This window comes from Ailuropoda melanoleuca, chromosome 3, assembly GCF_002007445.2.
Source record: "Ailuropoda melanoleuca isolate Jingjing chromosome 3, ASM200744v2, whole genome shotgun sequence".
In the NCBI taxonomy this organism is placed as follows: domain Eukaryota; kingdom Metazoa; phylum Chordata; class Mammalia; order Carnivora; family Ursidae; genus Ailuropoda; species Ailuropoda melanoleuca.
In genome coordinates, this window is record NC_048220.1 from 41,301,856 (window position 1) to 41,323,912 (window position 22,057).

At 40.3% G+C, this 22,057-nt stretch overlaps 3 long non-coding RNA genes across 4 annotated transcripts in view; 1 reads left to right on the top strand and 2 right to left on the bottom strand.

The window, feature by feature from the left end:
• LOC117801502 overlaps positions 1 to 239 on the bottom strand; it is a 1,638-nt gene extending 1,399 nt beyond the window's left edge. Inside the window, exon 1 of the long non-coding RNA XR_004624083.1 lies at positions 125 to 239. This is a non-coding gene — a long non-coding RNA (uncharacterized LOC117801502). The remainder of the gene's footprint in view (positions 1 to 124) is intronic.
• Positions 1 to 22,057, top strand: part of LOC117801500 — a 182,900-nt gene that overhangs the window by 58,858 nt on the left and 101,985 nt on the right. The window lies entirely within an intron of this gene.
• On the bottom strand, positions 309 to 19,344 carry LOC117801499. 2 transcript variants are annotated; one of them, XR_004624080.1, is made up of 5 exons: positions 19,197 to 19,344; positions 18,612 to 18,738; positions 12,533 to 12,789; positions 9,462 to 9,690; positions 309 to 485 (listed from the first exon to the last, which is right to left on the bottom strand). It is a non-coding gene; the product is annotated as an uncharacterized LOC117801499 (long non-coding RNA). The 2 variants fall into 2 exon arrangements; XR_004624079.1 differs by lacking the exon at positions 309 to 485 and having other exon boundaries at positions 9,372 to 9,690.

Below are 22,057 nucleotides of genomic sequence, written 5' to 3' on the forward strand. Positions count from 1 at the left end.
TGTGTTCCCTATCTCGCTGGCTGTCTCTATCTCTGTCGAATAAATAAAATAAAATCTTAAAAAAAAAAAAAGAAAGAAAAACTCCTCTTTGTTCTGCTTCCATCAAATGCAACCAGTGGCTTACCCTCTCTAAAGAGTACTTCCCTCTTCAGTAAAACAGTTCTCTGCACACACATCCCATGGAGACTTGTGAGAGAGCCGTGCAGTGGGGAGCAGTCCTCTTGGTGCTTCGTTCTGTTCTGGGATCAGAGATGATGTTCGCCGGAGAGGTGGAGCCACTGGTTTCCAGCCATTGGCTGTGTCCTATCTGTAACCTTTAAATCTTCCTGGTGGTCTGCCAAATCTTGATCTGGGTAGAAAATTGCCTTTTCTACAACGTACCATCTGAGCAGACAATTCAGACAGTTAACTGCGTGATGGAGCATTTTGCTGAGTGGATTATGTGGCAAGATGTGGAACTGGGAACAATTTCGCCATGCAGTAGACTAGATGGGAAAAAAAGCAAACAGGCAAGTCAGCACCAAAGAGAAGATCGTGTCCTGAAATACGTGAAATCTTGGCTCTGTGGTTGGAGGCATACATATAATCATCGGGCCACTTTACTTGGAGTGACATTCTGCTCAGGGTAAACTTTTCATATTAAAAGTATAAACTTTGGGTACCTCTGTAGCCTTTGGGAAACGCTGTCGTATGGTGGTAATGACCAAAGTTTAATCATTACCAGCTTACTCCATTTTATTTTCGGTCTTAAATCTCTTCAGTGGTGCTGCCCCGAATCCCAGCATTTGGAAGAGTTGCCTGACAAAGAGATTGGGACTCAGGGCAGTAAGTGCTCACCTCCGATCACACAGCCTGAAGTGGCAGAGCTGTCATCCCAGCAGGCCACTCTGACTCTGAGCCAGTTTCCTCAGCAATCCCATATGTAATTGGGATAGACCTTTCCTAGCATATGGTGCCTGGAGTGTAGGTTCCCTAGACTCTAAATTCATTCTCTTTGGGGAGCCAACGTCTTTCTTGAGTGGTACCTTGTCATGGAGGAGGAGGCAGGCTCTGGAGAAAACTCTGCCATCCGCTCACTTTCCCACCTTAGATGCCTGGGCCACATAGAGTCTCTTTCTGATTTCTTTTCTCTCACGTTCTTGGGACCTAGTGTCAGTCTCGTCTACAGAGAAATCCTCCTTTGCACCTTCAGAATGTGTCTTTTCCTTCTTTATAGCATATTTTATCTATTTATCTTATTGTATATTTAAGTTTATTTATAATAGACATTAAACGGATTCCATTATAACACAGAGGCTCCATGCCTGGCAGTGGTCCCATTAGCTGCTTAAATGTCATGACCAAATAGGACAGGCAACAGGTAGATTCTGTCTGGATTTTTTGTACAGGTATTTTATTTTACCCAGTTAACATATGCATATATATTTAAAAAATCAAATACCCCCCAAGGGCTTATCACAAAGGGCAGTTTTCTACCTTACCCCATCCCACCTCCTGTTCTCCTCCTGCACAACTCCTTTACTTTCTCCCCATGTTGGTCACCTCTGTGTTCCGAGAAATATGTATGTACTACTTTTATCAATGTTAGTTGTCACCTAGTAGTCTCTTCTTCCAGTAGATGAGGATTAGCTCTCTCTCATCACTAACCACCTCTCCTCTCTCCCATCCTCCCAATATAGTTATTCACCAGTTTAGAATAAATCACTTCCATTGTTGATACAATTCTGCCCACGTAAATACTATTCACTGCACAGTCAAGTATACTACGACTGCATTTACTTTCCTGATCAACTTTTTGTTTTCCTTGAAAATTTCATTTGTCTAACCAGTTTACTATCACCATCTGGAATCTACATATTACCATTGCCTGAATCCTGCTCCTGGACTGCTCCAACCTCCCGGTTCATTTGGAGTTAGTCACTCTTTAGACCAGTGCTGTTCAATAGAATTTTAGCTATTGAGCACTTGAAATGTATCTAGTGCAATGGAAACACTGGAGTTTTCACTTCAAAAATTTTAATTGGTGTGTTGAATTCATTTGCATTTAATTTAATTATTAAAATGGTTGGATTGAAATCTTTCATCTTGGTATTTATTTTATCCCATTTGTTCTTTTCTCCTCTATTTCTCCTTTTCTGGCTTCTTTTAGGTGAATTGGTTATGTTTTAGTATTGACTTATATAACTCTTTCTGATTTTATTTATTTAGTGGTTGATCTAGAAATTACAATATATATCTCTAAGTCCTCAAAGTCTCCCTGCAAAGAGTATTTTATTTCTTCATGAACAGTATGGGAACCCTAACAAGAGCTGGGTTTATTTCTCCGCTTGTGCCCTTTGTGCTAATGCTATTCTTATCCTTTATTTTAACCCCCCAGAAGGCATTTTAATTGTTTTGCTTTAGCTTTCAGTAGTCTTTTAAAGCAATTTAAAACACACACACACACACACACACACACACACACACACACACAGATACATATATACATTTAAAGATCCTAAAAAATAAAAACCTTTATAAATATTCCTAGATAATTTATTTCTGGTATTTCTAAGGATGTGGCATTCCGTCTCTGAGCCCATTCTGTTTTCCAAGTCCTGTGCGTGTGTGCGTGTGTGTGTGTGTGTGTGTGTGCGCGCACGCGCGCACATGTAGTGGGGAGATGGTGGATGCCCAGCTGTGGCATTCTTTGTATGGAATGGGGGATAGATTTTGAGCATTGATTTCTCTTCACACTAAAGTTGGACCAATCTTTATATTTTTGGCCCCCCACCCAATGATGTGGCAGAACCCGCTCCTGCCAACCGGAGCCAGTCATGCACATTTCTTCTCATTCAATCCCACATTCAGTGATGGCATGTGGACACCTTGAAATTGGCCATTGTCATGTATTTCCATTACAAAAATCAGTAAATGCTGTAAATTCAGATTCTTTCTCTTTTCTTTTCCTTCTCTCATGCTTTTATTCTTTTTCTGAGAGGTGTTTGTAAAACATTGAGCACACTGCTGGCCGCACCATAGCCTCACCCTCTACTGCGCCTGACACTGTGCCATGATGTAGGGAGGGGGATGCCTGTTTCTGGCCCCTACCCCCATAAACACCCTGGGCTCTGACCTCCCTTCCCTTGCCGTACCTGGCACCTTCCTTCATATGCTGGGGACATCCTTCTCTTTGTCCCTGTGGGATTATTACTATTTGAGTGTAGTGTCTATCGCTAATCGAATCATCTTTGTCTAAAAAGCCCTATCTTTGTCTTTAAAAGTAGAAACTTCAAGAAATCAGCAACTTCAAGAACTCAAGAATGCTTGGTAATGAATCAGGCCCAATACCCAAAAGTTCTCGTAACCTCCACATTGGTCCAGGTTACTTTTTAATCTCAAGGAAAAAAAAGAATGGTGAGCAGCTATTTTTCACCTCTAATGAGAGAAAAATGAAGAAAATTAGTCTTTAACTACAGCATGAATCACTTAGATGTCAGTAATTTGATTCAAGTTAGCATGTATTCAGTGAATACTATGTGCTACCCAGTATGCTAGGTGCTGGGGAGACAGGAAGGAGCAAGGCAGACATAGCCCAGCCCTTGCAGAGCATACAGTAGAGCAGGAAAGACAATCAGGTAATTTAAAACATTTCTACGAACATGGTGCCCGTTAGAAAAGGAAGAGTACTGTCTACCCTAAGAACACATGATAAGTTTAGTGTAATCTGGGGTTCAGGGAAGACTTCCCAGAGAAAAGGATGCTCTGACTGAGACTTGAAGGGTGAGGAGCAGCATTCCTTTGTGGCTGCAAAGAACAGAGATCTCATGGCTTGTTTAAACAAAGATATAATTTATTAAAGAACATTAGGTAGCCTACACAATCTTCAGGAAGGTCAGAGAACCAGGATTGGTGACTATGAAGCCATAAATCACGCCCAGATTAAACCATCAGCCTCCTCTTTCAAGGACCCTCCCGCTCCCACAGGCAGAGGCTCTGGGCTGAAACAGCCGAGCTGAGGCGTGGCCGTGCAGACACTCCACTCTTGCCGCTGCTGCTTCTAAAGAGATAATGGACAATCTGTCTTCATGTTACCTTTTTAGAAACTTAAATCTCAGAAAAGGTGTGTTTTGCCAGGGCTGAGTGATGTGAGCGTATCCTAGCTCCAGGCTGAGAAGGCTGCAAAATTGAGTTTGTTCCATCTGTTTTGAGTTGTGGGTATCAGAAGATGGGAAACTCTAAAACATAGAATCTTTAAAAGGTACTTAGTGGCCGAAAAGTATGAAAAATGTCTCTCCTAAAAAGCCACTGTTGCTGGATTTCTAGTGATACTGTTTGGATTTGATCTGTGTATGGCTGCCACTTCAAAGTGTGAGTCTCTTAAAGGTCTTGCATAGAAGCACTGCTCTTAATGCTAACAGTGCTTTCTAGAGATCACCAGGCTGAGCCCCCACCTCTTAGGAAGCAAATTGTTATTTCTTCCCACAGTAACAGAGGAGGCAGGTAGGTCCTTGGGAGGTCATGTGCCCTGCCTTAGCTCACACAGCCTGTAAGAGGCAGAGCCAAGACCAGAATTCTTATCTTCTGGGTGTTTGCAGCCTTCTAGCAGGTGGTTTGGCACCATTGGGTGAGGGGTAGTGGATGTACATCATGTGTGGAGGCAGCAAGTATAAGACCAGTAGCTTAGGTTAGGAACGTGGCAGTGGAGATGAATCAAAGTGGGTGGATGGTAGAGATGGATAGGTGGTAAAATTGCCAGGGCTTCGCAGTGGAGAAGAAAGAGTTAAGGGTTGTCCCCAGTTTTTGGTTGACTAAACCAAGGGATGATGCTTTTTACTATAATAGGTCAGAGAGTCTGGCGTGGGAGTGAAGGGTAGGCAGAAGAGGTGAGGAATGGACAACATGATGTGCTCACTTTGAGATATGTCCAATTTGAGGGGCTCAAGGTACAGCTTTATGGAGATGTTAAGGCATGAAGACACAGCTTTTGGTATTGTTGACATGTTTATGGTAACTGAACCAGGAACATGGACAAAACCACCCAGGAAGAGAGTGTAGATGGAGAGGAGAGGAGAGATAGGGCTTATCCCCAAGGACTAGTAGGATATGAAGGACTGGTGAAAGACAGCAACACGTGTAAGGAGCGGGGGAGTGAGCCCAGGGAAGGTAGAAATCAAGGAGGAAAGGAGCCCCAGAGAACACAGCTCCATCCCCCTTTCCTGAGATACTTGTTTAACTCATCTCTAGGATCAGATGGGCTATTATGGTTCCTCTTAAGTGTGAATGCTTGTGAGGTGGGGGCTGGATGCTCTCTTTAGGTCTTTAGAGATATATTTATGAACCCAATGCTGACATGTGGGCTCAGTAGCTGTGTAGTGATTTGTTTGGCTTTCGTTTCAGTTTCAATTAGCTTACTGGTTTTCTAAGCCTGTGCTCCCAGCCCCAGAAAATGAATGTCCAATGAATAGCCTTTGATAGACAAGAAAAAAAGAGAGAGAGATACATAGAATATATGTGGCTCAAGACTTGATGGGGTCAGAATTAAACTTTAAAATATTCTAGGGGTGCCTTGTGGCTCAGTCAGTTAAAAGTTTGACTCTTCGTTTCTGTTCAGGTCATGATCTTGGGGTTGTGAGGTTGAGCCCACATCAGGCTCCATGCTCAATGTGGAGTCTGCCTGTCCCTCTCCCTCCCCCTGTTTGCATTCTCTGTCTCTCTCATTCATAAATGAATTAAAAATAAATAAATAAATAAATAAATAAATAAATAAATAAATAAAATGTTCTACACTTTTTGGAAAGTCTAGCAAATCAGGATGACTGGTTTGATTTCCATTTCTATCTGTGGCTTATGTAAACTCAGAGAAGTTGCTCAACCCCCATGTAATTCAGCAGCTCACTTTGCAAAATGAATATAGTATAACCATGTTCTCTTGGTTTAATGAGTGAATGTCTAGCAATATAAGCCTCTTATAGCCAAAATGGAAAAATGCAAAAAACAAAATTTTGTGGGGCACCTGGGTGGCTCTGTCAGTTAAATATCCGTTCTTGGCTCAGGTCATGATCTCAGAGTTGTGAGATCGAGCCCTGAGTCTGCTTGAGATTCCCTCTGCCCCTCCCCCAACTCCCACTCATGCGTGCATGCTCTCTCTCAAATAAATAAATAAAATCTTAAAGTTTTTGATTGCTTTCCTTGGAACTGGGGTCTTTATTGCAGACTTGTATAAAATACACAAGTAATAATCTCATGTTGTTAGGTTATATGATGAACCAAAGACTGGACATCAAGGGTCAAAATGAGCTATTTTCCATCTGTCAGACACACTAAGAAGTTCAATTAGAACATGGCCTATAGGCTAGGAATATAAGGACCCTGACCTATTAAGTAGTTATCACATAGAGCACAGAATGTGATGTAGATTCCATTCTACCTGGATAATTACATGAAATTTAACTTCTCTCACTGTTTTCATGATGGAAGAGAATTGCTAGAGTTTTCCAAGCCATAATTTCCACGTAACACAAAAATTAGAGTTGCATGCTTTACTGCACTTTGGGGGACCGTTTCTAGGCTGAGTATTTACCAAGAAGCATTGGAAAGTGTCTGGTCTTGCAGATCCCAGAAGAGTTTATAGCATTCTTTCCTGACTTTCTCACCCCAGAACACTATTGCATTTCATATTGATTAATATTAGCAATATCTTATTAATACAATTTTGTTTTACATTATGCCTTTATCCAAAGGGTCATGCACAGTATATCAGCAAGCCTCATAATAGCTGGAAGAAAGAGAAACTATATTTTTGATTTATTTGAATGAAGAAAATGAGGCAGTGGGAGGACAAGTTCCTTGTGTATGTCCTTTTGTTTATGGATAAGCATCATTGTGCAGGCTTCTTTATAAAGGAGAAGTTTCATAGTGAGAGAAGGTGCTGGAATAGGATTCTAGAGACTTGGCTCCTCACTCTGGTTTAGCCACTACCCATCCAAGTTCCTGGGGCCACCAAGGACCCTCCTGTGAGTGGTACAGGAGGGTGAAATTTTTGACCCCCCCCTTTCAAACCTAGACTCTTTAAATACTTATGCAAAAGTTAGAGGAAAGGGTGAAAACTAGGTGTGGGAAGACGGAGAAGTGTACACTCTAGTCATCCAAACATGTAGCGCAAGTTGTGCAGTTTCTTGGCCCCATCTTCCTTAAAGGCAGTTTTGTGACCCTGTTTGACATCACAAGTGCTCCTTGAGGTTGTCAACACCCCAGACCCACGCAGCTCATCTTCATATGCCTTCAGCTTCCATAAATCCTATAGAGTCTGGGAAACATAGGTCCCTGCATTGTCTTACACCTCCAGGGAGGTAGTTAGCACTCTGTACACTGCCACCCAGGAAATGCCCAGGCCTAAACAGGGGACTTAACCTTACTGTGTCTTGTTCTCAGAGATTTCAAACTGGTATTAACAGTGAAACTCTTGTTCAAACAAAATCTACATGGAAACCAAGCCTGTGAAACACATAAAAGCTGGAGAAGGAGAGAGAGAGCTGTCAGAAATCCTCTTGCTCCCTCCTTGTTGTTGCTTTTATATTGTGGGAGGAGGGTAATAAAATCCTAAATAGTCTGTGAAGCATAGCTGGAAATCACTGAACTGGACTCTCTGTAGGGTGAATCCAGCTCTCTCATTTTATAATTCTGCATGACTCTGTTAAGGGACTTTGGATAAACAGGAGGAGGGCAAAGAAATAACTGAAGAGTTACATAGTGTCACACACTTTCCCCAACCTTTAGTCAGTCTATCTTTGGACGGTGATTGTCCATCATCACTGGGTTGGTCTCCAGTGAGGGAGGGGAAAGAAGTGGTGATTCCCTTCTCTAAGTCAAGGGAAGGAGAGAAACCCTAAGAGAAATCACCCAAACTACTCAAATATGGGGGGTTGACCACAGTAACCCCTTCCACTTTAGTGGGACTATTGAGCATCTCCTTCTCAGAGCACTGGGGCCACAGAGACGTGAGGCTGCTGGAGTATACAGAATTTGGGAGGATAAATGGCAGCATTCCCAGGACTCACTCTGGCAAGCACCAGCGTGTTTCCCCTGGGAGGTGTGGACACTGTGCAAGATGACAGGGCTCAGGCCTTTTGCTTGGGGTCTCTCCAACACTCCTATCCACAAGACAGTGGGATGCACCACATGTATACAGTCTCCAACACTGCCATCCATAATTCTTCCCCTGTCCGTCAGCACCTCCTTCAAGAGGCAGAGTTTATTTCCTTTCCCCTGGAATCTCAGCTGGCCTATGACTTGCTCTGACCAAGAGATTTTGTTGGAAGTAATACTGTCCTCAAGAATCCTGGGAGCTCCTGCTTTTGATGTCTTGAAATGGCTTGAAAAAACTCAAGTTAGATTGCTGCAGGGTGAGAGACCAAATAGAGTTCCTGGAGGATGAGAGGCTACCTTGAACATTCACCCTCCACGAGGCTCCCAGCAGAGAGCAGCTGCCTGAGTGACCTCAGCCTATACCAGCAGGAGACCACCACCTGATCCCAGACAACCTACAGAATTCTAGGAACGAATACATTTTTGTTGCTCTACTGCACTAAGTCTTGGGGTGCTTTGTTTCACAGCAGTCAATCACTGATACAAGGAGAGCAGCAGACTGGAGGAGAAGAGAAAGCCCTGCCGGATCTCCCCTTGGAGGGGACTGTGCAAGGGGAGGACCCTGTAGAACACACTGTGCGGCTGATACTCATGAGAATGTCTCTTTCCAAAGAGGGACATGTTCTGTCATCAGGATTGCAACAACACCTGAGCATTACATTAAAGTCACAGCAGAACAGCAGCAAAAGCAAACACTTAAATAGCATCTCTTCTATTCCAGGCACTGCTCTAAGTGCTTTACATGTATATTTTCCACTTAATCTTCTATGGCGTCTGTTAAGGAAGGTTCTATCACCATTCCATTTTACAGATTAGAAAACTAATTCACAGAGAGATTTAAAGTTTGTAATCTTTAGAGGTTAAAAGACATAGCCAGTATGTCTAAGGTAGAGTTTCTAATTCCAAAGGCTATACTCAACAACCGCAAAATAATACTGCTTCTCATAAGGACCTAAGTGTTTAACAGCCTGGTTGATTTATTGAAACATCATAGGGGGGCGCCTGGGTGGCACAGCGGTTAAGCGTCTGCCTTCGGCTCAGGGCGTGATCCCGGCGTTATGGGATTGAGCCCCACATCAGGCTCTTCCGCTATGAGCCTGCTTCTTCCTCTCCCACTCCCTCTGCTTGTGTTCCCTCTCTCACTGGCTGTCTCTATCTCTGTCGAATAAATAAATAAAATCTTTTTAAAAAAATCATAGGATAACATTTTTCCATTTTTAATACAGAATCCTGCTGTACTTTAAAAGAATAAAACATCATAAATAAATGGGCCCTTCTCTAGAAGTGTAAGATAAGCTCAGTAACTGAATGTTATAGAATATTGTATTAGTTACCTACAGTTGCTGTAACAAAGCCCCCACAGACATGGTGGCTTAAACAACACACACATATTGTCGTGGTCTGGGAGGCCACAAGTCTGAAATCATTTTTACTGGGGCAAAATCAATTTGTCAGCAGGTCCAAACTCCCTCTGAAGGCTCCAGTGGAGAATCATCTCCTAATCTCTTCCAGCTTCTAGAGCTGCATTCCTTGCATTCCTCGGCTCGTGGGCCCTTCCTCCATCTGTAAAGCATAACATCTTGCTTCAGTGTCACATGACCTTGTTCTGCGTCAAATCTCCCTCAGCCTCCTTTTTTACAAAGATACTTGTAATTACATCTAGGGCCACTCAGATAACCCATGGTAATCTCTCCATCTCAAGAAGCTGAATTACATCTGCAGTTCCACATAAAGTGACATTCATGGGTTCCAGGGATTAGAATGTAGATACCATTGGGAGACATTGTTCTGTTTCTCTTAAATATTAATTATATGATTAGTATAATTCACCACATTAATAAACATAAGGAAAAAATAATTGCATAAATTCTTTAAAAAAGCATAAAAGTCAATATTCATTCTGGATTTTAAAAAGTGATTAATAAAATGGGATAGATAATTTGTTATGTTTTATCAGTGTTAATCCAAGAGACAGCATCCTCCTTAATGGGAAACCCAAGGACATTGCCAGGCCCAAATGTCACAAATGGAGTCTTTTCTATGATCATAACTATTTATTTTGTTGGACGGGACTAGTGAACACAGTCAAAAGGGTAAATGTGTAAAAACTGTAAAAGAAGGGGGAAAACTATCATTATCACAAGTATATGATTCTCTACCTGGAAAATCCAAGAGAAGCAACTGAAAAATTATTTGAAGAAATGGGAAATGTCAGGAGGTATAAAACCAATGTAGAGAAATAGTCTATATGCACAAAAAATATCAGTTAGAAGAAATAAAGGAAGAAAACACCCCCAATAAAATAGCAACACACAAGAAACATATAAGATCTATGTAAAAACATTCATGTGCTTCTGAGAGGCACAAAAGAATACCATGTTCTTGGAAAGAAATGTATCACATCATAATGATGTCACTTCTCCCTAAGGTATTATAGAAATAGAATGCGGTCTCTGTGAAATTACTGACAGTGGTTTTTGCAAGTTAGATAAGGTGGTGGTAAAGTTCAAATGGAAAAGTAAACAAGCAAAAATATTCAGGCAATTTTTTTGAATTTATTAACTCCATCAGACAGATTATAAAGATAAAATAAAAAAAGGACTTGAATAGAAAAATCAATGAAAAAGGATAGAAAGTACAGACATATACCCAAATATAAATTTAGGAGTTGATAAAGGTGACATTTCAACTCTGGTATAAAAAGATGGAATGCTCAATAAATGATGTTGGCACAACTAAGTAGACATCTGGAAAAACAAAATGAAACTGGATCTACACCTCACATGTTAAGGATAGATCCCAGGTGGGATAAATATTTAGGTGTTAAAAAAATAAAACTGTAAAAGTACTAGAAGAAAATGTGGAGAATATCTGTCATGTCTTCCTGGGGCAGGCTTTTAGAGGTATGACAAAATCCAGATGCCTTCAAGAAGAGATTGTTCGGTTCAACCACAACAATTAAAAATTGTTTTGGCAGGAGCAAAATGATATGACAAGCACCAAACTAGGAGAACTCTTTGGAGGTTATAGCTAGTTTTCCTAACACATGAAGAATTGCTATACATAACAGATAAAAATTAACAATTAAATAGATAAAAGGGGAAAGGATATAGTCAAGTCACAGGAAAAAAAACACATATGACTTTGAAACATATAAAAACATACTTGCAATAAGAAAAGTAGAAATTTAAACTACACTGAGATTGTTTTTCACTTACCAGTGAGATAAAGATCAAATATCTTACTGGCATAGAGTATTAGTGTGAGTGAGAAAAATAGGCATTCCCATACATTGCTCATTGGAGTGTAACTTCATATAAGCTCTAAAGAGAATAATTTGGCAGGATCTGTCAGAACAATTCATACACATACTCTTTGGTCCAGCATATCACCTCCATCAATTTATCCCACAGATATACATGTACAAAATGATGTATACAAAAATGTACTAGTTACAGAATTGCTTGTAATAGCAAAAAGATCGGGAATTACCTAAGTATCTGTCAGTAGGCAAATGATTAAATAAAATATGGAATGATAATATATTGGAATATTGTACAATCATAAACAAGAATAAAGAATCTTCTCATGTACTGATATGAAATACAAAAATATATTGTTAAGAGAGGAAACAAATCAAGGTACGCAATAGTGTATATGGTAAGCTACCATTTCAGTTTTTAAAAGGCATTTAAAAAGATTAACCCATGTATTTATTTGGGTCTATTTATGGTGTCTCTAGAATGATAACAAGAAATTGTTAATTTTGGTTGTCTCCGGGGGAGTAACCTGGGTGCCTGGGGACAAGAGTAGAAGGTAGAATTTATAACTTTTGAATTTTAAAAACATTTCCTATTCTTAAAAATATTTTAAGCATCAATCTTTTAAAGAAAATGAATCATAGTTATATAAGATCCCCCAAGTTAGAGTACAATTTAGGTACATATGTAAGTTAAATTGAATTGGGACTCTTTCTCATGAATTTGCCAGTTTTTAATCATGGCTTCATCTCATCAGGGTCTGTCTCTGGGCATGAGAAAGTGCATTCTTGTATTTCATCCTAACCCTTCTGGGCTTATTTTGAACTAGTCTATGGAGCAGATTCTTTGCCATCTGTATGGGAGACCTCTGTATGGTTTTTTTCCGTTTGCCTCTCATTCCTTCTACTTCCTGACTCTTCCTTTCTTCATATTGATATGGAAAACTTCAAGCTTATTCATAGCTCGAATAGTTTTATTTTGGAATTTTAAACTCCTGCAGCTTCCTTCATAGCTCCCAAATGTCTCATGTCTAGGTCTGTTCCTGCTTATCCTAGAAAAGGGTTTGGGTTGCTTTTGCTCTGCCTCCCAGAACCCACATTTCTTATACCTGCCAGGACAAGAGAAATCAGACTCTTCTTATTTACCTGTGGGTCTTCCTATGACTAGTTGAAGATTTGACTAAGGAAGGATCTACTTCCAAGTTCACATAGTTGTTGGCTGGATTTTTTCCTCACAGGTTGTTGGACTGAGGACCTCGGTTCCTTTCTAGCTGTTGGCCAGAGACCACGCTCAGTTTCTTGCCACATTAGTCCTCTCCAGCATGGCAGCTTGCTTCATCAAAGCATGCAAGATGAAGAGGCAGTGAAGAGATTCCGCTTATTTGGAAGTCAGTGTTTGAAACCTAATCACAAAAGTGATACCCATCACTTTGACAGTATTTCATTAGATTGAAGCGAGTCATCCCAGGGGAGGGGATTACACAGAATGGTAGGAGGTGGGAGTCAGCGGGGGCCATCTTGGAAGTCAGCCCCACACAGTGGCAGTACAGATTTACTCAGTACTTACCTACATACCTTAAGAAGCTGGTGGTGCAGAGATGGCAGGTGTGAGGAATTGTCAGTGATGTGTCAGGAAACCTGTTTCAGTAAAAATTCACTGTCCTCTCTTTATTAGATGCACTTTCTACTCTTCCTTCATGGAGCCCTATTCCTCATTAACTAACAGGTAATAATATGGTCAATTCTCCTTCCTTTTCTTCTGTTATCTCTGTCCTTTCTCTAGTAGAGGTGCTAGTAAGTAGCACAATCTCTCTAAAATTAAGGAGTCAAAGGAAAATAGAGGAGCAAAGGGGCTGCATAATCTATTTCCTTGATCATCAGCCCTTGGATAATTTACATTGACTAAAATGTGATTCTTTTTTAAAAAGTGAGAGCCAAGCAGACCACCGCAGCACTGCTCAAAGAAATAACACTGTAAGAAAATACAGAAATGATAAATTTGCTATTTTCGTCATCACTAAGTCTTATATTACATGCCTGGTTGCAAGTGACATACACTGTTAAATTATAAGGGGGGAATGAAAACTTTCTATTAGTCTTTTTTCTAGCCCCAAATAATATGTTATAATCTGTAACTTTCTCTAAGCTTGTATTGTTCAAGTATCATACCCATCAGTAACAGGAAACTGCATGAAATTGTTTCTGTCTCTTTAATGGTTTTAATCAAATGTGTTCTTCAGATGGAGGCAGCAAAAATCGAGAATATGTTTTATTTGTATTCCAACCCATATAATTTTTAAAAAACTTTTCTTTGTAAGTTATATAATCTTCTCAAAATTCCCTATTTTTCTGGACATGGGTTATAACAAGAGGAATTAGAGTACTAATTCCTTTCCCCTACAAAGCATGGAATTCTCATCCACTTTCTTGTTATGGACGTATAGTGTTATCTTTACCTTCTAGATGGAAACAGACCTAGTGAGAGAAGGGCCTGGACCAGAGCCACACGGCTAGGGAGGGAGCAGGAATTCCAACTTGGAGTTCGGGGCCCAAGGCCTAGGCACAGAGGCTGGCTGGCTAACCTATCTAAACAGCACAGATAAGCACTCAGCAAAGCTGGTGTTTGCTTCTGACAGCAAGAAGTGTGTAGGGGGAGAAAAACTGGACTTACACAATTCCTGCTTCTCCTTTTGCAGCTTCTGATGACTTCTCCTTCATATTTAATGCCTGGAGAACTTGAAATGAGCCCAGACCTTTCCACACCAGGCCCTCCTTTTTCCTCAGGAAGAATGTCTGCTCACCCTTCCACACCCCCTGATCCCACACTTAGCTCCCTCTCAGCAAAAGTGTGGCTCTGCATTTTGTCCCACAGCCTGATCCCCAGAAGATCTATTATTACTCTAAAGAAAAAAATTGCTATCAGCCTATTGCAAATCCTATAGCAACCCACCCCATCCCCAGCCAAACCAAACAAAAAGCATATTAGAAAACAGTAGGCACTCTTGGGGTGCTGGGTGGCTCAGTTGGTAAAGTGACTGCCTTCGGCTTGGGTCATGACCCTGGAGTCCTGAGATCGAGTCCCACATCAGGCTCCCTGCTTGGCAGGGAGCCTGCTTCTCCTTCTGACCCTCCCCTCTCATGCTCTCTCTTTCTCACTCTCTTGCTCTCTCTCGCTCTCTCTCGCTCTCTCTCTCTCTCACTCTCTCAAATAAAATAAAATCCTTTAAAAAAATTTTTTTTAAAAAGAAAGAAAACAGTAGACACTCTTGCCTGCACATTCAGAAGAAATGGGGGAGACAGTTTGTNACTCTCTCTCTCTCTCACTCTCTCAAATAAAATAAAATCCTTTAAAAAAATTTTTTTAAAAAGAAAGAAAACAGTAGACACTCTTGCCTGCACATTCAGAAGAAATGGGGGAGACAGTTTGTTTTCAAACATACAATTTGGGCACTATGGAGGGTGTGATCTCATCTAAATGGCTCTCAATTTAACATGTGACAGGATGGAAATTCAGGAGATTCTTTTCATTTCCCAAAGACATACTTATTCTTTTGGGACACATTCATGGTTTGCTTTTCCATAATCATTTCTGACGTATTACTTATCAGACTCCAAGTTCCCTCAAAGAAGGGAATTAAATAGTCAGTCTCCATTAGAAATGCTCTGAACGACCAAACAATTTTAAGAACCGTGCTCTAGCTGGCACAAAAAGAGACATGCTGTAGAATCAGTTCCACAGTTTAGAACTATCACAAACTCTAATTATTAACAATATATGAATAAGGCAAAGATTACAAGTAATTATCTGTATAAAATAAAATGAAATAAAACTACACAANTATCACAAACTCTAATTATTAACATAACAATATATGAATAAGGCAAAGATTACAAGTAATTATCTGTATAAAATAAAATGAAATAAAACTACACAAACTTGCACAGAGATAGCACCTTTTACCAACAAGAAAAGACCAATTCTGTTTACATACACACAAGCATACGCACACACATAGACCCAAACACTCACAGACCTCAAGTGGATTGAACAGAAACTCTCCACGGAAGCTCTGCAACATACTCTTGCACTGGCATCTCTAAAGTGAAACTATGGTTTTCTGTGGATACCACCTGGTGGCTCAGAAATGAGGCATCAACCAAAAAAAAAGTTGTATCAAAATTGCACTAAGAAATAGCACCACATCCCCCATGTGTTCTAAAGCCTCCAGTCTCTCTTCACCTACATCACTTTTTTCTACACCAAGAGGAGATAAAAACTAGCCCTGTGCCCACTCTTCTCTTAGTAGTCCCTTTTATGAGACAGCAGCTCCTCCCACACCATGTAAAGTAATCTATAGCAAAGCTGATTGTGAGCCAGAACTCCAAATATTGCTGGGAGAATTTGTGGGGTCCGGATAAGAAGGGAGTCTCTCTGATGTCATCTTCCCCATGAGGCCAACTTTTCAACACTTATCCTAAAACTGTGACACTGGTGTACTTCTGATCCCCTTATTTTACTCTTCATTTTCTTTCCATAGTACTCATAGCCTNTGACACTGGTGTACTTCTGATCCCCTTATTTTACTCTTCATTTTCTTTCCATAGTACTCATAGCCTTCTAATAAGCCATGAAGCATGGCAGAATATGCCACCCCAAAGTAGGCACGTTTGGCATAAGGATTATTTTGAGCTGAAGCCAATTTTTAGAAGAAGCAAATGTAAGAAAAGCTCTCTGTCCTCCCACTATTTGCCTCAGCAGGGCATAAATTTGTAAAGATGTCTCCCCTCCCCTCCCTATCAAAAAGGACAGAAGTTAATCACCAGAGATAACTCTACACTCGTATCAGCCCATAGATAGCACCAGAGGAACTTACCTAACAAACTTCACTAGCCTTTATCTTCCATTAGTTATCCCTATATTTATCTTCTGACAATTTGCTACCCTAAAACTCAAAGTTCTTTTCCTTTGTCTTGTCACTTCCCCAAAAATGTATTGTTCTTTGTTAAGATGCTATACAAACCTGAGTTCTAACTATTCCTTTGAGTTACTCGTCACCAAATACTCCCCTCTATACATGTGATGCACATGTTCATAAACTTCTGTTTATTTTTTCCTCTTCTTAATCTGTCTTCTGTCAGTCTAATTTATAAAACCCCACCCAATGAACCTAAGAGGGATAGAAGATAAAGAAATTTTTTTATTTCCTACAGCTGGATAATGAATGCATATATTAGATTTACTATGTATTGTTTCTCTTTCCACCTTAATCTAAGACCCACAAGGGCAAGGATCTTGGTTTGTTTTGTTCAGTCATGTATTCCAGTGCCTAAAACAGTGTCTGGAAAAGTTGTCATCCAATAAATGCTCGTTGAACAAAAGATGATTTGCAAATGACTTACATTTAGTAGCAGGGCTTATCTGTTACCCTCTGGTTTGAAAGTAAGCCTCATAGTCCTGAGTAAGAAAGTCACAATGCTGCTGTGATTCCAACTCACTGCTCATGTCTCTGAAAAAGGATTGTGAACTCTTTGATGCATCAAAAACACTCCATGTAGGGAGGAATAGAAAAACACAGGAAAACAGCGAAGAAGGAAATGGCCAGTTGGAGAGAAAGAGAGAGAGGAGTATCAAGTGGAACTCCCCTATTCCTCTCTTCTCTGGGCGAGCTGTCCTTACTTCCTGTTACTTGACTCTGTTTCCCTTAAGCTGGTTCATTCAGAGAAAGCTCTTTGCAGCAGCAATTATTGTTTTCACAAATAATGATTGTTTTTTTAAAGTAGGACTGAAGAAAAATTGATAGTGGAGGCTTAGAGTCAGATAGATGTTTTTCTACAATTTCTTTTTGTAAATGTTGGGAAGGATAAGCAGGAAATACTTTAAAAAAATGTGAAAGTGAATCAGGTAATATTCCTTTATGGGTGGAATAACAGAATGTAGACCTGAATATGCATTTACTAGTTCCTAATTTGTGTATTATTTATAAGGTTTTAAAAACATGATCATATTTTTCTTCTTCCTATTAAAATAGCAAATATTAGCAAATGCCTCAAATAGGATCCAACACAAAGTATCCTTTCCTTGCTATATCTGGTACAGTGCCAACCACAAAGTAAGCAAGTAAGAGTCTCTTGTGAATTACTATGCATGAGTGAATAAAGAACAAAAAATCTGTAAGAGAACATCAGAAGAGAAGCATATTAAAATAAAGACACTGAGATTCAACAGAGAAGTGTAAGGAGGAGGAGGAGAAAAGAGAAAGGGGAGAAGGAGAAACCACAGAAGTGAGAGAGGCAAGTAAAAGATAGAAGACTGAACCTTCCAACATTCATTCTCCACGTGGAGATTATCCTTAAAAGGTTGAGTTAGGTAGACAAATAGGGGTGAGCCCAGTAGATTTTCTCAAAGCTCAAAAGCCAAATTTTATGGGAAGAAAAATCATTTGATGTAGATGGTCTGAGACTTTTTATTAAGTGCTGACAGCTAACAACACTCAACCCGTGATTTATTCAGAGAGCTGGAATGTAGCAAAGACACAAGTAATGTGGATTTTATGCTGCCCAGCCCTGACTTTCTGTCCACACCCAAGGGCCACTCTCAGCCCTTAATGTCCCCAGTCACTGATCCCTCTCACTGAGCTGCCTCCTTGAGTTTAGGGTTAGTGGGGCCTAGTACTGGTTAGTAATCCTGCTCTTTGAATCTTCATTTGAAGGTAAAAGCCATGTACTTCATAACTGTGCACAAAGGTGCTCAGCTCCAGTGTTGACTTTCCAGTCAGAAAACAGCTTTCCTTGTGGAACTAGAGGGCCGTCTAAGTCCTGGGAGAGTGAGGGTGACCTACTCAGTCACTACACAGTGATCAATTCTCAGTAGTTTCCCTTAGTCTTCCTGTCAGAAGGACTGTCAGAAAATGTGCAGAAAATTGAAGGTAGTCCTTAGATACCTTAGATGAGCTAATTTCTTCTTTTATTAATTCTAAAACCCACTCATTTTGTGGTCATTTATTTTCCTTTGTTGAAAAACAAAAACACCCCACCTTCATTTATATGTACTTTCAACTGAAAGATCCAATAGCTTATTTTTCTTCTCTCAGAAATGCATCCTGGGTGTGAATAAATCTGAGCTCGGGTCTGACCTTTATCTTTACAATATAACACGAGCACAATAATAATTTATAGGACTCAGTCCTAAGTGTGACATTTCAATGAGCCTGGTAAATATCATTACCTGAAGCCAGCAGCCCTCTAGGATACAGACTGAGAGGCAGGTGGGTGAGGGCATTTTCCAGAAAGGAGTCATTAATATGATGGTAGATATGGTCCTGAAATCAGCAAAGGTTTCACTCATCAGAGCTCTGTTGGTTAGAAATTAACGGTAAGGTAAAAACAAAACCAAGGGAGGAAGGGGGTGAAAGGCTTTCATTTAGTTGAAGAACAACAAGAACAAAAAATCCCTAGCCCTTGCTATGCAGGTTGATGGACCGCTGAACATCCAGATGCATGAATAATTGCTCAGGTCTTCCTTTTCTCTCTCTGCTTGGAGAGGGAAGGTCAAGGAGGTCACACATGCTATGAATGGAGCAGAATCTCCCAGGTGGTTGGGGTTAGGAAAGGAAGCAATTGGGGAGGAAGAAACAAGGAAATGGACTGATAGTTCTGTCTATCTTCAAAGCCCAACCAAGGTGTAAATCATGAAAGGTCTTTGGCATCCAATCTCACTCTGCTCTAAGAAGGCAGAGCTATCAAGTATCCTTTCTTCCCACCTTTCCAAACTCCCAAGGCTACTTACATCTGACTTTTCTAGAAAACATACCTCATCCCATGACCCCAGGATTTCATGAGCTGCCTGACGGGCAGGTCACTCCGGGGTGTTTTTGATCTTCCCCTCTCTGGAAATGGAAGCCTCTAGACTTGTGAGAGGCCAGTAGATGCCCCTCAGCCTGGCTGTTGCCCATCAGACTCTTTTTCATGCGGAAGGAAGTGTGGACACCTTTCAGCTAGTGGGGCATATTTAGCAGTGACCTAATATATATGCTTCTTCCCATTTGTGCCTATTTGCATCCTGTTGCAAGAGGCACATTGTCACTCCCACACTTCCCATTTCTTGTCAGTTTATCCTGTCCCCAGTGTAGAATGGCATCTCTCCCTGTATCACATCAAAGTGATGTACAGAAAGCAATTTCTCAAAAAATTAAAAACAAATGCTAAAAACAACAACCCACAATATGTTCTGCTAGAATTTTGTGCTTTAATAGGGAAATCACTCTCCCAGGGACGAAAGCCATCCTTGTGTTGCAGAGAAACCCCCTTGGTTCAGAGGTTTCTCCTCCAAGCTAGCCCTGCTCCCCACCCCCACCCCCACTACAATTTCAAATCTCAGACTTTGGTAGACTTCAGCAGTATCTTGACNAAATCTCAGACTTTGGTAGACTTCAGCAGTATCTTGACAAAATTCTCCTTTGTATGGGAAAGGAAAGTTTGGTTTTTGTGAAATACGTTCATACCCTCGTCTTGCCCATAACCAACAGATTAAATACACACACATATCACTTGCTGAGAGTTCCAGCTGTTTAGATTTTCACCCAAACATGTGAATAAGAACCGCAGGCAAAACAAGTACTGTCTCTCATACCTTTTATGGATTAACAAATAGCCCTTACCCTGCTGATGCCCATTCTTAATTGGACTGTGCTGTGAGGAGCAATTAAGCCTAAATGGCCACTTGCTGAGAGCTGGAGAAAGAAATGCCACAGCTTGAGGCATCTGCATTCTCCAAATAGAGCACATATGCTTTACTTTGGTGCCCATAAAAAGAAAAAGAAAAAAAAAGAGAGAAATTTACTTTTTAGTCCTTTTAAAAGTGGAAAGGGACCATTGTTTCATGAAGTAGGTAGAAATAATTCAAGGAAGTGTTTTAGGGATGAAATAATTCTTGCAACTTTTATGCAAATAGAAGATGCAGGGATGAAAGAGCTTTGTTCCTCCATGAGAGAGGGCAGGAACTCACCCACCGTGCAAGCCGGCCTCTTCTCTCCCACCACTCCATGGCGGGTCTCTGTTACCTGTGCAGAGGACAGATCAAATGGACACAGTGAGACAGGCAATGAGATAATACCCTGGACACAGACAGACCATCATCTGAATGGCATGGAACGGAGGAAGAGAAGTTTTATTAAAGAATTTTCAGAGGCCTTCTTTTTTTGATGTGTTTTTGCTCTTGAAAATGGAGGAGAGCAAGAATAAGGAGGTTCAGAGAGGACTGGCCTGCCCCTTTCAGCCCAGAAAGGTCATTTCAGGCAGCCCCCAAGACATTCTTCTACTATGCATTGTTGGCCTTGGTTACTGATATTTGTGTCATTTTAGTTTAATACGGACAAGGGATTTTTCTCCAGAGTCGCTTGGAGAACTGCTGAAAGGGTTTAGTTTTTGTTCTCTGTTGCATTTTTTGCAGGAAAGAAAAGAAAATCCATTGTTTTTGTAAACGTTATATTCATCATTATTGAAAAACAAACTTCAAAGGATTAAGGGAAAAAAAGAAGAGAAAAAAAATCACTCCAAATCCCACTACATAGAAATACCCATCATCAATCATACTGTGAGTACCATTCCAAACATCTCTTTTGGACTTACATAGATAGAGGAAATAGGGATAATTTGATAAAACCAGAATTGTGGTATAAAGGCTATATATTTTTAACTATTCAGTTTTATTTCACTTCACTTTAACAACCACAACAAAACTGTGGTAATATTGGATAAATTATTGAATTTTAGAAAAATTTTCTCTTCAACAACTTATTTTAATTTTTAAAATATATCTTTTTGTTGCTGAGGGGCTGACCTGTGCATTGTAGGTGTTGGGAGGGAAGCTTTTCCTCTACTCATTTAGGTTAAATGTTTGGGAGCCTATAAATTAACTGAAAATAGATAGATTGACAGGAGAAGAGTTTGGGTTTATTTACAAAAGCACTTGGGAGCACTAGTAATGAGTAACTCGCTGAAGGGCCAGAGGTACAAGTTTGTAAATGAACTTAACAAAAAGGCAGAGAGGGTTGGGCATCAATGGAAAAGTATAGAAGAATCCCTTGGGCTTTTTTCATGCTCATGGACAGCTGAGTTTAAACTTCCTGGTGCTAAGTATCAGTCTTCTCCAAATGGGAAACTCCTTCAGAGGAGGGTCTATGGCAGATCTATTTTCAGGAGACTCTGCTTAAGGGTAGGTTATGTTTCTTTTTGTGGCTTTTGATTGTTCAGATGGTTTCAACTTAAAGTAATTTTGAAATCACTTTGGTGAGCTCTCAATCCCTTCCTGGATTTTAGCTGCGTCCCTGGCCTTTACCCACTAGACACCAGTAGCAACATCCTCCTTTCCCAGTGGGAAACCAAAAATGTCTCCAGGCAAGTCCAAATGACCCTGGGAAAGTGGGTGAAAATCACCTCTAGGTGAGAATAATTACTGTAAGGTTTAAAAAAAAAATAGAATTAAGGGGGAAAAAAACACTGATAGATTGAAAGCAGAATTTTTAACCATACAACTCAATTTTGTTACTGTTGCCATGAAAGATTTTTAGAAATTGGTAATTTCTTCCACATTTCTTCCTTCCATTTCCTGATACCATTTAGCCTTGATTTTTATGTTTTCAAAATTTAAAACACATTTTATTCTGTAGCTAT